This window comes from Ovis canadensis, chromosome 14 (assembly GCF_042477335.2).
Source record: "Ovis canadensis isolate MfBH-ARS-UI-01 breed Bighorn chromosome 14, ARS-UI_OviCan_v2, whole genome shotgun sequence".
NCBI classification, from domain to species: Eukaryota; Metazoa; Chordata; class Mammalia; order Artiodactyla; family Bovidae; genus Ovis; species Ovis canadensis.
The window spans coordinates 65934006-65944624 of NC_091258.1; the positions used below are offsets into that span (position 1 = coordinate 65934006).

The 10619-nt window shown below is 44.3% G+C and overlaps 1 long non-coding RNA gene across 3 annotated transcripts; it reads right to left on the bottom strand.

Moving 5' to 3' along the window:
- Positions 1-389: 389 nt before the first annotated feature.
- LOC138418996 (uncharacterized) lies at positions 390-9507 on the bottom strand. Of its 3 annotated transcripts, XR_011248832.1 has the most exons (5): positions 9335-9488; positions 8971-9092; positions 8678-8876; positions 1776-1897; positions 390-1661 (listed from the first exon to the last, which is right to left on the bottom strand). It is a non-coding gene; the product is annotated as an uncharacterized lncRNA (long non-coding RNA). The 3 variants fall into 3 exon arrangements; XR_011248830.1 differs by lacking the exons at positions 390-1661; positions 1776-1897 and adding an exon at positions 5787-6413 and having other exon boundaries at positions 9335-9507; XR_011248831.1 differs by lacking the exons at positions 390-1661; positions 1776-1897 and adding an exon at positions 5787-6402.
- Positions 9508-10619: the final 1112 nt, after the last annotated feature.

A 10619-nucleotide genomic window follows, 5' to 3' on the forward strand; every position in this document is an offset into this window, starting at 1 on the left:
GCAGGAGGTAAGGGTTCGATTCCCAGGCAGGGAACTAAGATTCCACATGCCATGTGGTGCGGCCAAAAATAAATAAATAAATGGTTAAATATATATAATTACTATATGATCTGGCAACTCCACTTCTAGGAATATACCCAAAAGACTCAGAAGCAGGGACTCAAACAGATCCTTGCACACGAACGTTCATGGTAGCATTAGTCACAATAGCCAAGGAGGTGGAAGCAACCCAGATGTCCCTCAACAGATGAATGAATAAACAGAATGTGGTATGTACATGCAATGAAACAGTATCCAGCCTGGAAAAGGATCAGAATTTTGATACATCCTGCAGCATGCCCAAGCATGAAAACATACTCAGTGAAATAAAACAGACACCAAAGGACAAATAGCTATAATTTTTCTTATATAATGCATCTGGAATATGCAAATTAATCAAGACAGAAAGTAGAATAAAGATCACATAGACATTCAGTTCAGTTCAGTTGCTCAGTCGTGTCCGACTCTTTGCAACCCCATGGACTGCAGTGCTCCAGGCCTCCCTGTCCATCACCAACTCCCAGAGTTTACTCAAACTCATGTCCACTGAGTCGGTGATGCCATCCAACCATCTCATCCTCCCGCCTTCAGTCTTTCCCAGCACCAGGGTCTTTTCAAATGAGTGGGCAAAGTTTTGGAGTTTTAGCTTCAGCATCAGTCCTTCCAATGAATATTCAGGACTGATTTCCTTTAGGATGGACTGGTTGGATCTCCTTGCTGTCCAAGGGACTCTCAAGAGTCTTCTCCAACACCACAGTTCAAAAGCATCAATTCTTCAGTGCTGAGCTTTCTTTATAGTCCAACTCTCACATCCATACATGACTACTGGAAAAACTATAGCTTTGACTAGACAGACTTTTGTTGGCAAAGTAATGTTTCTACTTTTTAATATGCTGTCTAGGTTGGTCATTACTTTTCTTCCAAGAAGCAAGCATCTTTTAATTTGATGGCTGCAGTCACTATTTGCAGTGATTTTGGAGCCAAAAAAAATAAAGTCTATCACTGTTTCCATTGTTTCCCCATCTATTTGCCATAAAATGATGGGACCAGATGCCATGATCTTAGTTTTCTGAATGTTGAGTTTTTAGCCAACTTTTTCACCGTCCTCTTTCACTTTCATCAAGAGGCTCTTTAGTTCTTCTTTGCTTTCTGCCATAAGGGTGGTGTCATCTGCATATCTGAGGGTATTGATATTTCTCCCAGCAATCCTGATTCCAACTTGTGCTTCATCCAGTCCAGCGTTTCTCATGGTGTACTCTGCATGTAAGTTAAATAAGCAGGGTGACAATATACAGCCTTGACGTACTCCTTTCCCTATTTAGAACCAGTCTGTTGTTCCATGTCCAGTTCTAACTGTTGCTTCCTGACCTGCATATAGGTTTCTCAAGAGGCCGGTCAGGTGGTCTGGTATTCCCATCTCTTTCAGAATTTTCCATAGTTTGTTCTGATCCACAGAGTCAAAGGCTTTGGCATAGTCAATAAAGCAGAAGTAGATGTTTTTCTGTAAGTCTCTTGCTTTTTCCATGATCCAGCGGATGTTGGCAATTTGATCTCTGGTTCCTCTGCCTTTTCTAAAGCCAGCTTGAACATCTGGAAGTTCACGGTTCATGTACTGCTGAAGCCTGGCTTGGAGAATTTTGAGCATTACTTTACTAGCGTGTGAGATGAGTGCAATTGTGCGGTAGTTTGAGCATTCTTTGGCATTGCCTTTCTTTGAGATTGGAATGAAAACTGACCTTTTCCAGTCCTGTGGCCACCGCTGAGTTTTCCAAATTTGCTGGCATGTTGAGTGCAGCACCTTCACAGCATCATCTTTCAGGATTTGAAAGAGCTCAGCTGGAATTCCATCACCATAGACCTGGGTTAGGGAATGATTGTTTAATGGGCACAGAGTTTCTATTTGCGGTGTTAAATGAAATTCAAGTAAGCAAATTAAAAATTAATTTGGCTTACTCAACAGTTCATGACTCAAACTACATTCCATCCACCAGCAGAAAGGTGCTCCATGGAGCTGTAAAAAGTTTGTTTGTTAAATATTTATTTGTTTGTTCGGCTTAGCGAGGTCTTAGTTACAACACGCAGCATCTTTTCACTGTGGCACACAAACTCTTAGTTGTGGTATGTGGGCTCTAACTGTCTGACCAGGGATCGAACTCGGGCCCCCTACATTGGGAGCACAGAGTCTTAGCCACTGGACCACTAGGGAATCCCAAAAGGAGAGTCTTTTATAGGTGGAAAGAGGTGGGGAAAAAAAGTTATTAGAAAAAAAAAACACGATTTTTTTCAGACATAGTAACCCTCCTAATGGGAATGGAAGGATCTACTGGGCTATGAGCTCAGTGGTACTGACCAGGCAATTCCAGGTTGACTGGTCAAAGGTCACATACCTGGAGATTGAGACTACAATTGGGTTAGATATTGTCTTGTTTTCCTTCCATGGGGTTGAGCACAAGTGACTCCATTTTGAGCCTGCTATCTTCTTTTTAAGGGGGCTTCCCTAATGGCTCAATGGCAAAGAATCTGCCTTCAGTGCAGAAGACTCGTGTTCGATCCCTGGGTTGGGAAGATTCCCTGGAAGAGGGATTGGCAACCCACTCCAGTATTCCTCCCTAAAAAGTTCCATCAAAAAGAGTAGGACTCGACTGATCAATTGACCATGCATGTCTTCTTTTTAACCATCCCCTAATTTCGATTAGATTCTCAGCCTGAGAGATATGATTATCCTTTAAGGCATTAACGCCACTCAAAGCTACTGCTCTGCAGTTTTCCGAGCTCCTATTGATCCTCTGTGCCGTATCCCCAAGTCCTGATGGTCTTCCTTAATCTGTGATACTCGCAGCCACAACTTCAGATTCACAGTTTTTAAGCTGGACATTTTCTTTGTTTCTTTTCTTATATCCCAGGGAGAACACTTGTTTGGTGATTATCGGCTATGAACATACAATTAAAGCTTTTGAAAGAGTATGAGAGGGTACAGTGTACCAGGGAGATGACTGTGGTTTTTATAAGCAGGATATTTCTTAGTGTTCTGAGTGCACTTTGGAGATACGATCCTCAAGACCCAAACCAATCAAATCAAATAAGTCAAAGAAAAACTCCACTAAAAGAATGATCTTTATATGTGTATATAAAGATGATTATATTATATATTATAATATATTAGATAATTTTATTTATTTATTTATTGGCTGTACTGGATCTTTGTTGCTACTTGAGCTTTTCTCTACTGTGGCAAGTAGGGGCTACACTTTAGTTGCAATGCATGGGCTTTTCATTGCAGTGGCTTCTCTTGTTTCTAAGCATGGGCTCTAGGGTATGTGGGCTTCAATAGTTGGGGTTCCCCACCTCTAAAGTGTAGGGTCAATAGTTTTGGCCCACAGACTCAGTTGCTCCGAAGCATGTGGGATCTTCCCGGACCAGGGATCGAACCTGTGTCTCGTGCATTAGCGGCAGATTCTTTACCACCGAGCCACCTGAGAAGCCCAGAGAGTCATCTTCTTAAGCCAGGTGGCCTCCTCAATGCTCGTATGTACCTGAGTTTCAGCTTCTCCAAAAGTGTTAACCCAGGTACAACAGGTGGTGTTGGCCACAGACACCAGCTCACTCAGCTAAAAGATAATCAAGGGCTGTCCTGTTACCAGGAACAACTTGGACCAGGGTCTAAGGCCCTTTGTTGGGCAGCTGTGGTCTTAGCAATGGACATTACAGTATCTTCAAGAGTTAAGGAGATGTTTGAGGTCATATTCCCATTTGCAGTTAACCCTAACTGGAAACGTAGGGCCCTGCCAAAGGACATCAACCTTGAATCATGAACGCCTCCTGGTAGTTCCTTTCTAACTAGACAATGTAGGTCAAAGGGATTCAATCAATGAAATGTCTTCATTCCTTTGTCCACAAAGTTAGAGGCGCAGTTAGATAATCTAAGAGGCATTACCCAGCTGTACACCAGTCACCTAGGCATTCATACACCCTACAAGAATGATAACCATTACAGACAAAGACGAAACTTGTTGCAGGACAGACCGTTCCCCTTATGGGAGTACTATAAATAGATCCATTCAAAGGCATGGCTGTGTTTACCCATTCAAGCCAGAGGTCAGTTAGGTTTTTAGTGCATACAGGAAGAAAATCTCCTAGCCTGAAACAGAGTCGTTTTAAATCCCTTGCGAAGATGGGAGCTGCTGGTGAGAATGTTTAGTGAGTGGGAGTAGATCTGATCTAGATAATCATGAGTAGGTGGCGGGTGCAAGCATACAAAGATTTACATAGGGGTGTGTGTGTGTATGTGAAGTCACTCTAGTCATGTCTGACTCTGTGGCCCTATGGACTGTAGCCCACCAGGCTCCTCTGTCCTTGGGATTCTCCAGGCAAGAATATTGGAGTGGATTGCCGTGCCCTCCTCCAGGTTACATAGGTATTCCTGTGTAATCGGGTAAGCACGGGCATAACAAGAGAAGGGAAAGACAAGGCACCGGATATTCTGGCCACAGCAGCTGAGACTTCTAAGGGGAGTCAGTCATGGTTTGCAGTGACATTGCAAACAGAAGAAGAGTGGGCCACAGGAAGGATCAGCGGGGATCTCTCACCTCATGGACAGGTGAGTTTTTGATGAAATATTCAGCAGTCTGAAAGGTTGCTTCACTTAACAAGGGCCTGGGAGATATGATGAGGGCATTATCTTGCTAGGCCAATGCCAGAGTAGAGAAGAAAGGGTTTCACATTTAGCTAAAATATGAACGGGTCTTTTTTTTTTTTTGCGGTGGGGGGTGGGGGTGGGGGCGCAGCTCTTGGGCTTTCTGTAGTTGTGGTACACAGGCTTAGTGGCCTCATGGCATGGGGGACCTTAGTTCCCTGACCAAAGATGGAACCCAAGTCCCCTGCTTTGGAAGGCAGAGTTTGTTTAAACCTAATCACAAGCTTTTAGTTTTTCTTTTTTTTAGTTTATTTTTGGCTGAACTGGGTCTTTGTTGCTGCACACAGACATTCTTTAGATACAACATACTAAGTCACTTCAGCATGTCCTACTCTTTGTGATCCCATGAACTATAGCCTGCCAGGCTCCTCTGTCCATGGGATTCTCCAAGCAAGAATACTGGAGTGGGTTCCCACACCCTCTTCCAGGGGATCTTCCCAACCCAGGGATCAAACCCAGGTCTCCTGAGGCTCCTGCATGGACAGGCCGATTCTTTACCACTAGCACCACCAGGGAAGCCTCATTGCAGCAAGCAGGGGCTACTCTAGTTGCAGTGTGCAAGCTTCTCATAGCGATGGCGTCTCTTCTTGTGCAGCACAGGTTCTAGGGTGCACGGGCTTCAGTACTTGTGGCACACCAGCTTAGTTGTCCTAAGACATGTGAAATCTTCCTGGACCAAGGATCGAACCAGCGCACCCTGCATTGGCAAGTGGATTCTTTACCCCTGTACCACCAGGGAAGTCCCTGGCACAGGTATATTTTAGCAAGGTTGCTTGCTACTGAAAGATGTCTCTAATGCAAAAAAAAAAAAAAAATACTGAGCTCTGAAGTTCAGTGACACTGTGGTGAGGGATATCCAGGGGACAGTCCCTAAAACAAGGGGACCAGGCAGCTGCTCAGACTTGTCTACAGACTCTCAGTGTCAGCAAGGGGCCAATGAATGACCAGCAAGAAGTCCATCTGGACCTTTATCTCCAGGATGGCTCACCAAATTTGCTACTGAACCAGGTTCATTTGCCCACAGTGAAGCAAGCCAAAGGCCGAGACACTAAGGTTTGCAAAAGAAAATGTTTATTCACAAAGCAGCCAAATGAGATCTCAAATCCACAAATCCTGCTCCTCATAGGTGAGGAACTTGGACTATCTGTGGGTGAAAGAGTTAGGGTGGTCATAAGCGTGGGGAAAGGAGATTGGAGGTAGGGGAAAAGGTGAAGTAACTGGCATTCTGCACAGATGTCTCTGAATTATTAATACATGAGATGCTAATTATTAATACATAATTCTTCATGAGATGCATGTTAAAAAATGGAAGTGCTTTAGTGCAATCTGAAGGGCTTCCTCGATGGCCCAGCAGTAAAGAATTTGCCTGCAATGCAGGAGACACAGGAGAGAAGGGTTTGACCCCTGGGTTGGGAAAATCCCCTGGAGGAGGAAATGGCAATGCACTCCAGTATTCTTGCCTGGAGAATCCCATGGAGAGAGGAGCCTGAAGGGGTACAGTCACAAAGAGTCGCACACGACTGCTCACACAGCGCACTCTGAGACTGGAGTTTTTGCCCCTCTGATGTCAAAAGGGCATCTGTTGGACCCTTGTGCCGGACCAGCTTTAGGGTCGGTGGTCCCAATCAGTCTCAGCTGACTCGGACAGGACAAGAGCTGGCTCCAAGTTCCTGAAAAACAGCTTAAGCCCCCATTACTATAGTGACCCATCAGTCAGTAGTGTTATCTATAGGGGTGGTTAAGGCATTTAAAAAAAAAAAAAGGCAAGCTTGGTCAGTGAAGGCAAGTTACAAGTGGAGATTTGTTTATTTTTTTAAACAAGGTGTTTCCTTAGTTGCTGTTCTGTAAGACCAGCTCAAGAATTTGTTAGTCACCAATTTCTGTTAACCCTGTGGAGCACAGTTTTAGTTACAGCCTTATAGTTGGGGTAGGCACTACCCTCTGAATCCACTTGTGTGCTGCTATAAAAGGCAATGAAAGTTTGAAAGTGTTAGTTGCTCAGTTGTGCCTGATTCTTCGCGATGCCATTGACTGTAGCCCACAGGCTTCTCCATCCACAGAATTCTCCAGACAACAATACCGGAGTGCGTTGCCATTTCCTCCTCCAGGGAAATCATGCGGACCCATGGTTCAAACCCCACATCTCTTGCATCTCCTACATTGGCAGGCGGGTTCTTAACCCCTGGGGCCACAAAGGAACCCCTTAGTAAGTTTATAGAGAGGAAAATGAGGATCTGCAAGTAGCTAGCCAGGACTAGAAATCCACCAAGTTGTTGCCTAGTTGTGGGTCAAGGAAATTCTTGGGTTAACTTAATCTGTTTGGGAGACAATTGGATTCCTTCAGCACTTCGATTATGACCTAGGTAATAAACAGTGTCTAGAGATGGTTGGTATTTTGCATCAGAAACTCCATGTTTCTTTTGAACTAACTGTTGCAGCAAATGAACAGAATCATTTATGGACGCCTCTTGGGGAGCACTGAGCAAAGCAAGAGTCCATCCATATATTATAAGAGAGTCGACTTCCTGGGGAAGTGGAGGGTGCTCAGACCCTGGTGGAGCACTTGGGAGAGATAAGAAGGGGTCTCTGTGGACCCTTGCCACATGAGTGTCCAAGTATATTGTTGATTGTTCCAAGTAAAGGCAAATAGATGTGGGCTGTTGGGGTCCACAGGGATGCGGGGGGGAAAAAAAGCCAAGCAAAGAGCTACAGCAGTGAACCATTTTGAGCCTGGTGGAATTGGTGACAAAAGAATGTTTGTGTTTGAAACAACTGGGAAGTGGGGAGTAACTATCTTGTAAATAGCTTCCCAACCATTCGATTTTTTTCCCCTGTGCTGGGTCCTCACTGCTGTAGGCAGGCTCTGGCAATGGGGAGCTGTGGCCACTCTCTCGTGGTGTGGTAGCTTCTCTTGTTGCAGCTCACAGGCTCTAGAGAGAGGGGGCTCAGCAGGTGTGGCCCACAGGCTTAGTTGCCCCGTGACACGTGGGATCTTCCCAGACCAGGATCAAATCTGTGTCTTCCACACTGGCAGGCAGATTCTTAACCACTAGACCACCAGGGAAGTCCTCATTAGGGTTTCCAATCAGCCAGACCAGTGTTATAGGGGCTGGTACAGGAAATGATCAACCCTTGGTGGTGAGATTGTCTATTGTTGGTATGAGGCCTTGTATGGAGGCTTTAATGAATATTGAGGCAGTTTAGAAAGAGGTCTAACCACATATGTCAGAAATTTTACCGGCTCTGCACTTTTTGCTTTCCCAAAGTCAGGATTAGAAATAGCCCATAGATTGAGTATTCTTGCCTGGGAAATTCCTATGGACAGAGGAGCCTGGCAGACTACAGTCCTTGGTGTCACAAGACTCAGAGACAACTTAGCAACTAAACAACAATAAAAATGGTTTAGTTATGAAGGCAGGTAACAGTAAACAGACCAATTCTCGTAAGTATTAAATGCTAATATAAAAGAGAGCATGTCACTGTTTCATAAGTAAAGCTTAAAATGCAAAAAAGAAAAAGAGAAAAAACCCATAGATTTGGGGGCACCTCTGTTAAACTAGAGAATTTTTGTTGTAATTCTTTCTCTTCTATATCAAGGACAGATTGTAAAAGACATAAAAGATCAGGTTTAAGCCATAACCTGCCAGCAAAAAGCCCGAACTTCATTAGCCAGAGTAGTGCTAGACAGTAAGATTGCTTGTCATTGCAAGAACATGGATTCAGTCTCACAGGAAACACTTTGTCATGGATCCCATAGGAATAAGGTCTACATTGGAGGGATTACTTAAACTCAGTAATAGTGTCTTGTGCTGCTAGGATTTATATTCCTTTTTGTCATAACTCTGTTCTTGCTCCATCCAGACCCATCAATTTTCGCAGCTTTTGACCTCTGAGGTCCCAGTTAGCAACAGCCCTCATTGATTCAAAACAAGCAAACACATGTACCTTAATATATCGGTGAAGATCAAGAGCTGTTACTGCATCCTGGCCCAGAAAAGGTCCTGTGGACACCATGACCAGTTCCCAACATGGAACCAGGGACTGAGGAAAGGACTGAACCCGCAGACTCCAAAGAATGAGAATTGCAGGCTTCTTCCAGACAAATGGGAAACTGCAGTGGTCACCGGCTGTTCCCGACATGGAACTAGTAATTCCAGACAAATGGGAAAACTAACTGGAAAGCCCACTAGGTCAGGAACTTGACACAAATAGGACAGAACTCAGAACCAAGAACTCACCCAGGATCCTCGGAAATGGCCAGAAAGACAGTGAGCCCAAAGGGTTCACGGGGCGCCACACCTGTCTCCTGCTGTCTCCAAAGCCATCAGAAATCCCCTTTGTCCTGCTGCTGCCACCAAATCTGTTAAAAAAACACAAAGTCCCAACTCAGTAAACTTAAAGATCAAATTGGCTTTATTCAATGGTTCATGCATCAGGCTACATCCCATCTAGCCGTAGAAAGGATCTCCACTGAGCTGTAGAAAAGGGAAGTTGTTAAAGGCAGAAAGGGAGTTGAAAAAAGGATCTCTTCAGCAAAGAAATTCATTGTTTGAGTCAAGGCTATCCTCCTAAGGGGATGGAAGGGCTTATTGGGTGGCCTACCTCACTAGCATTGCTGATTCATTGGACATGAACCTGGGCCAACTCTGGGAGATAGGGAGGGACAGAGAGGCCTGGCAGGCTGCAGTCCACAGGGCTGCGAAGAATCGGGCTCGACTGGGTGACTGAACAGCAGCAAAGCTCATCAGTACCAACCAGGCGATCCTAGGTTGAATAAAGGTTACATTCTTGTGGGGTTGAAACAACCATTAAGTTAGTTATTAAATCTTGCTTTGTTAACCCGAGGCTTAGCACAGCTGACTCCATTTGGCACCTGTTTTCTTTTTATCAGGGGTGATGAAATAGCTCTAGGATGTGGTGACAGTTGCACAATCTTGTGAGTGCACCTAATGTCACTGAATTATATCTATACTTTGAAAGGATTAAAATGGTGAAATTTATGTTACGTATAGTTATTTTACCACAGCAATCGTGTCCGACTCTTTGAAACCCATGGACTATAGACTGCCCGGCTCCTCTGTCCATGGGATTCTCCAGGCAAGAATACTGGAGTGGGTAACTATTCCTTTCTCCAGGGGATCTTCCCTACCTAGGGATCGAACCGGGTCTCCTACATTGCAGATGGATTCTTTACTGTTTGACCTACCAGGGAACCCCATTATTAAATAATAATAATATTTATTATAAATAACTATAATTTATGTTATGAAACCATAGCCATAATCATTAGATGATAATTATAATTTATTATTGTAAATAATTGCCTTCTAATTGTGGCACTGGAGAAGACTTCTGAGAGTCCCTTGGACTGCAAGATCAAACCAGTCAATTCTAAAGGAAATCGATCCTGAATATTCATTGGAAGGACTGTTTCTGAAGCTGAAACTCTAGTGTTTTGGCCACCTGAAGTGAAGAGCTGACTCACTGGAAAAGCCCCTGATGCTGGGAAAGATTGAAGGCAAAAGGAGAAGGAGGCAACAGAGGATGGAATGGTTGGGTAGCATCACCAACTCAGTGGACATGAATCTGAGCAAACTCCAGTAGATAGCAGAGGACAGAGGAGCCTAGCATGCTATTGTCCATGGGGTGGCAAAGAATTGGACGCAACTTCCGGACTGAACAACAACAACAAATTACTCAATAATAAATGCGAAGAACAAGTGAAAAAAAAACAAACAAACAGAATTTGCCAAGGAGAAGTGAGGAGAAAGGTTACATAGAGCCACTGTAAGGCCTCCGGCTTTTATACTGTCCTGGCAGATAAGTTGTAGGTGAGGTTCTTCTGACAAACTGTGTATTGCTAAACCCCGCCTGTCGGACACAACTT